Below are 6,973 nucleotides of genomic sequence, written 5' to 3' on the forward strand. Positions count from 1 at the left end.
TCCCCCTCTCCATCATGGATGACTGTGCATGTGTGCGTGTGCATGTGCATGTGTGTGTACAGGACACGACAGCCAGGGCTACACCAAGAAACCGTGTATTGAAAAGCCAAAGGGAAAAAAAATTCTTTAGGCTAGAAAGATGGCTAAGTATCTAAGAGCAGTGGCTACTCTTCTAGAGGACAAGTTTGATTCCCAGTCCCCACTCAAAGGCTCACAACCATCTATAACTGTTAGGAGCAGGTGTGGCGGCAGTCCTAAAGGCGCCAGGGACTGCAGCTAAGTCATATGACTTGCACCTGACTTCCTCATATAAGACACAAACATCTTGAGTGCTGCGCAGGTGTACCAGGATACAGGTGAATCCAATTTGGTGGAGATTTGCCCCTGCTGCCCTGATTAGCTGAAGCCTCGTGACTGGCGAGGGGGCGTGGCCTGCAGTGCGTGGATGAGAGAGAGTATAAAAAGAGTGAGAGGCCCAGGGTTCGGGGGAGATATAAACGAGGGAGAGATACAAACAGGGGAAATATAAACAAGGGGGAGATATAAACGAGGGAGAGATACAAACAGGGGAAATATAAACAAGGGAGAGATATAAACAAGGGAGATATAAACAAGGGAGATATAAACAAGGGAGATATATGGAGAAAGAAGAAACAGGACTGAATAAATGTGTGCAGAAGGATCCTGTAGCAGCGTCGTTCTTCCTGGCCAGTTGAGCGCGCGCAACAGTTGGTGCCGAAACCCGGGAAAAGAAACATCTTCAGGCATGAGCGAAGACCCCCTGCTACAGGGAGGATTCAGAACTGCATCACGGGGAAGGAGCGGTTAATAAAGGTTCCCGTGAAACAGACTGTTGAGAAGGATCCGGCGTGGATTCAGAACTCTTCAGCTGGGGAACGGTACTGATGAAGAGAAAGAAGAGAGATGAAGACTGAATAAACTGCTGTTAGAAGGACTGGTGGTCGCGTCGTTCTTGCTGGTCGAGAGTGGGCGCGACAATTGGTGGCCCGTACGGGGAACCGACTCCCCCACCGAGTTCAGAACTTTCAGCAGTCAGTGGTTGCCGGCAGGCAGGGTAAGTTCACGGTGAGTGAAACTTGCAACCCCAGGAGTTTGGGAAGGACCTCGGATAAAATAGAGGCAAGCATAAAGTTGCCAGGAAGTAGGCACAAAGTAACCCAGGAGTTTGGGAAGGACCTCTGATAAAATAGAGGTGAGCATAAAGTTGCCAGCAAGCAGGCACAAGGTAACGAAAGGTTCCCGGCTTTGGGACAAGTTAAGGTTCCTGGCTTTGGGACAAGTTAAGGAACTATGATAAGCTCAGTGTAGTGATCAATAGATCCTCGCTGTGTAGTTATGCTTTTTTCTCCCATTGACCCTTTGTGGGTAGGTCTGATAGTTTTGGTCTTGTTTGTTCTGATATATGGACTCTGTTACTGTTTGTGTGTAGAGGCAGTCAAGACAGGTCAGAAAATCCTTACAGAGCAACAAGAAAGTATGTCGGAAAAGGAGAAGGGCTTAAAAAGAAAAAGGAAAAAGAAAGGAGACACAGTGTTATCAGGTGGACAGAAAGGACAAAATAAAAGAGCCGAGGTGGAGGAGGAAGGCGAATTAGCTTCTGTGCCTCCTCCCTATGCCTCCTCAGCAGCCACCTATAGGTGGACCTTCTGTCCGGAGATTTGGCGTATTGACTCCCCAGATGAACACACAGGTGATTGAGGTTATGGTCTCATTACCACGAGGTATTGTGTCCATCTCCCCTGGGGATCGAGCAGATCCGGTGTTGACGAGGGCGAGAGGGTCTGTTTGTGTGTTTCCACAGGACCAGATGGAACCTCTTTGGGTGCCGGAGAGATTGGTGAGACACTGCAAGAATGAGGCTCCTGATCCAGTTGCCCCTGTGGATGTGGTGGATGATCCCACAAGCACAAAGGATGGAGCAGAGATGGGAGATCCTTTCGGTATTCCAGAAGCCGATACCAGCTCGACATGACATTCAAATTTTTCCACGCTTTTTGATCCCTGAATTCCTCTTAAAGAGATAGCCCCTCTGGCTATCTATCCCTTGCTTCAGGGAAGATGAGTGGGGATGAGAGCCCTGGGATGTATGCTTGTTATAGTGTGTGTGTGTTTTGTGTTTGGCACATGTGTTAGGTGCAGAGTGTGCGACCCGCACTTTCGCCATGGTAGCGTAGGCTTTTGCTGCAGTGGAGGCGGGACAATCTCCTCAGATTCGGTTTGCCGCTCTAAAAGAAATTATGCTGCGTTATGCCGTGGGGTGCGAGGCTAAGCACTGCACAGAGGATAGCTTGCTGTTGGCATCCTGTGGAAGGCATGTCTGATTGCATGAAGGTTCAGTGTCCTAGTTCCCTTCCCCCAGGAAAAACGACACGGGAGCTGGCCAAGACCTCTCTGGGTGATGAGCCTAAGGGATGGTTTTGTGTAGGGCCCCTATGCTTGCACACTGGGGATCAGACCTCTACCTTCACCCATGAGGCTTGCTTGCAGCAATTAAGATCTGGCCATAGGTTAATTAACATCCTGGCCTTTTGATGCACCTGCCGCAAGCAAAACACAATCTCCCCAGGTGTGGCTTGGCATGATAGAGAGGTAGTCAGTGATAAGACTCCCTGGGCATGTCACCAACCTAAGACAGGGATCAAACCAATGCTGTTTGTCACCCAAGGACGGGTAAGGGGCATGGCTGCGGGGGGCTATCTACAGGCATTCTCTCTGCCAAAAAAGAAAAAAGGGGGAATTGTTAGGAGCAGGTGTGGCGGCAGTCCTAAAGGCGCCAGGGACTGCAGCTAAGTCATATGACTTGCACCTGACTTCCTCATATAAGACACAAACATCTTGAGTGCTGCGCAGGTGTACCAGGATACAGGTGAATCCAATTTGGTGGAGATTTGCCCCTGCTGCCCTGATTAGCTGAAGCCTCGTGACTGGCGAGGGGGCGTGGCCTGCAGTGCGTGGATGAGAGAGAGTATAAAAAGAGTGAGAGGCCCAGGGTTCGGGGGAGATATAAACGAGGGAGAGATACAAACAGGGGAAATATAAACAAGGGGGAGATATAAACGAGGGAGAGATACAAACAGGGGAAATATAAACAAGGGAGAGATATAAACAAGGGAGATATAAACAAGGGAGATATAAACAAGGGAGATATATGGAGAAAGAAGAAACAGGACTGAATAAATGTGTGCAGAAGGATCCTGTAGCAGCGTCGTTCTTCCTGGCCAGTTGAGCGCGCGCAACATATAACTACAGTTCCAGGGGATCTGACACCCTCTTCTCACTTCCTCAGGCACCAGATACACACACACACACACACACACACACACACACACGCACACACACACACACACGGTACAGACATACATGCAGGCAAAACATCCATAAACATAAAATAAAATTATAACAACTATATATATGTATGTATGTAATATATAAATATATAACTACATATGCATATATATACAATCCTATATATCCAATACATAATAGCAATAAAAAGAAAAATTTTATATATACAATATATAATAACAATAAAAAGAAGCCTTTCTTTGCTACAGACAGACACCATTATAGAAAGCTACAATTGGGCTGGAGAAATGGCTCAGCACTTAAGAGCACTGACTGCTTTTCTGGAAGTCCTGAGTTCAAATCCCAACAACCACATGGTTGCTCACAACCATCCGTAATGAGATGTTACCTTTTTCTGGGGTGTCTGAAGACAACTACAGTGTACTTACATATAATTAATAAATAAATAAAGCTTTAAAAAAAAAAGAAACAAAGAAAGCCACAATTGGGGCTGCACTGGCGCCTCAAGCCAGAAGCAGCCGCCAGAATGGACATGTTTCTCATGATCCGGTGCCACAAGACCACCATCTTTCTGGATGCCAAGAAGTTGAGCACTGTGTTCGAATTGAAGCACATCGTCGAGGACATCCTCAAGCGGCCGCCAGAGGAGCGGCTGCTTTACAAGGATGACCAGCTCCTTGATGATGGCAAAACTCTGGGCGAGTGTGGCTTCACTAGCCAGACAGCACAGCCACAGTGGGCCTGGCCTTCCGAGAAGATGACACCTTCGAAACTCTCCGCATTGAGCCCTTCTCCAGCCCTCCCGAGCTTCCAGATGTGATGAAGCCACAGGATTCTGGAGGCAGTGCCAATGAACAAGCTGTGCAGTGAGGGCCTAGGCCTACCCCCTAGAGACCCGTTCCCCCAATAAAAAAAGATTTGGCTGTCAAAAAAGAAAGAAAGAAAGAAAGAAAGAAAGAAAGAAAGAAAGAAAGAAAGAAAGAAAGAAAGGAAGGAAGGAAGGAAGGAAGGAAGGAAGGAAGGAAGGAAGGAAGGAAGGAAGGAAGGAAGGAAGGAAGGAAGCAAGCCACAATTGATAAAAATGCAGAGAATAAGTGTTCTCATGGTGCCTGGCCCCAGCTGATCCATTTGTAATAGGATTCCTGCAAACAAGACTCAGGAAACATTGTAGAGTGGGGGTGGGATGATTGTAAGGCCAGAGGAACCAGATGTCTGTCGTGAAATTGTGTCTCCTAGAAATGTCAGGGAAGACCTATGAAGTCTCAAAACAGGGCTGTCTAAACCTGAACAATGAAATCATCAATAGACTTGCTAACTGATAAAGTTTAATTGCTCCGCAGGTGAAATGAGCCAATTCAAGCCAGATTAGATTAGATTAGATTCAGGTTTATTAGAAAGCTGACCTCAGGTGAGTTCACTGGCTCTAAGGACCAAGTCCAGTCACCTTGGGGAGAGAGAAGGGGAGGGAAGAGGAAGAGAAAGAGAGAACGGGTCTGCGTGCTCGGAGAGACTGAAGAGAAGAAAGTGAGAGAAGACTGAAATCTCTGGATTATATAGGGAGGAGCCTCTGAGGGAAGGGCAGCCCAGCCCCTGGTCTGGAAAGCTCAGGGTTGGGGGCAGGATATGCCAGGGAGAACCTGGAGGCCAGGTCTGCTGTGTAAAATATGCACTTAGTTCCCTGTCTGGGGTCTGAAAACAAACACTAGTGTGGAAAGGAAGAGTCTCATGAGGCCAAACACTAGCAAAAGAACTATAAGCAAATAAGGGTTGCTGAGAGCAGAAGTCCCTCAATTGGTTATCCAATACCAAAAAGGTAAGCGCCCAATATATATACACACAAGTAACATTATACAGATTAAGCAGGGTGTATCTATATATTTAGGAATATATACTTAAATATTCCTAGTATATGTGTGTGCCAATTAAAGAAAAAGAGACTATGAATTTGAGAAAGCAAGGGAGGATATGTATGCAGGAGGGGTTGGGAGAAGGAAAGGGAATGGAGAAGTAATGAAATTATATTTTAACTTCAAAACATTAAAAAACCTGAGGGTAGGAACTTTACAGTGTTGTAAGAATAAGTAACATGGGGCTGGAGAGATGGCTCAGCGGTTAAGAGCATTGCCTGCAGTCGAAACCACTGTCTTCGACCCAGAGCTCTGCCATTAAACTACCTCATGCTTTTACATCAAGATGGTCGTCTGTTCGTGATTCTTGGGTGAACCCCGAATGGGAATTGAGTGGGGGTTTCCCCACTAGGTTCTTTCATTTGGAGGTCCCAGCGAGATCTGCGTGACACCCAGGAACCCCAAAAGACCCCTTGGAGGTATGTTTGTTTGTGTGCGTCTTACATGTTGTCTGTTGTCTAAGTGTGGCACCACTGAATTTGTGTCTTGGTTTGTGAATTTGTGTCTTGGTTTTAGGGTTACGAGATCGTGGGTTCGAGTCCCACCTCATTCGTACCTTGGTTTTAGGGTTACGAGATCGTGGGTTCAAGGCCCACCTCGTGCCTTGGTTTTAGGGTTCCGAGATCGTGGGTTTGTGTCCCACCTCGTGCCTTGGTTTTCAGGTTACGAGATCGTGGGTTCGAGTTCCACCTCGTGCCTTGGTTTTACATCTGGCAGAGTAAGGAGCGAGTGTGCTTAGATACTGGTGTCTTTTATTCCCTGTTGCTGTCTTGTTTTTGTGTTGCTGTCTTGTTTTTGTTTGTGGTTTTCGTCATGGGACAGACTGTGTGTGTGGTGCCGACTGTGGACTTGGACTGACGTTAGGACAGAATTTGTCAGTGATAGTTAAGACACATGTCCCTGGCTGCACACAGCTGCAGGACCAGACTGTACTTCCGAAGGCTGAGGCGAGGCGCCACATGGGAAACTGTGGCCCAGGGGGGAACACCAATGCGGAGGTTTCCCCGGGATGCCCGCCCCACCACCACCACAACGGATTTCACCACCTGCGGGCCAGGCAAGAAAAGAAAGAGGGGCGAGGCCTGCGGGGCCCCTATGCCGGCCCTGCCTGGCTTCCTAGAGCGACCGTGATGCCTGCTGGGAAGGGGCCGACTAGAGTCGCTGCCTCCACCGCCTCTCCCACCGCCCCCCCAAGTTGGCCTGGTGCAGACAGCTGTGAGAGCTGCCTTCCCTTCTCTGCCCCACGTGTTTTCTCTTCTAGAGCAGCCCCGCCCTAAGCTGCTAACCAGCGATCCACCACTTAAAACTTCTTCTTCCCAGGTAAGGAGCACCTATGAGTCTAATCACCAGGCTCTGACAAATAGGTATAGAGGTCTAGAAAAAGGTGAGCTTAGACTGTAAGGATGAGCAAAGCTCTAGCAGACTCAGGAGAGACAGTGAAAATAGAGATGAAGGAGATTAGAGAGGTCTGAGATGAGAGAGATACTCTGAATGAGAAATATTTAGATTAGAACCAGTAAGTAAGAGGCAGAGAAGGCGTATTAAGAGAGTGAGAGAGAGAGAGGGAGAGAGAGAGAAAGGCGAGAGGCAGAAGAAAGAGGACAGGAGGGATCATAGACAAGAGAAAAATTTGACTAGAATCTTGGCTGCAGTGGTAGGAGAGAAAGAAAAAGACAGTACCTAGAAACCTGGGCAACAGAAGCTAAAGAGGCTCAGCTGTGTCAGACTGAAGTTACTTA

General features: G+C 47.7%; 1 pseudogene; it reads left to right on the top strand.

Moving 5' to 3' along the window:
* The first annotated feature begins 3,853 nt into the window (after window positions 1–3,853).
* On the top strand, window positions 3,854–4,242 carry Gm11401 (annotated as a pseudogene).
* Window positions 4,243–6,973: the final 2,731 nt, after the last annotated feature.

Source organism: Mus musculus, chromosome 11 (assembly GCF_000001635.26).
Source record: "Mus musculus strain C57BL/6J chromosome 11, GRCm38.p6 C57BL/6J".
Lineage (NCBI taxonomy): Eukaryota > Metazoa > Chordata > Mammalia > Rodentia > Muridae > Mus > Mus musculus.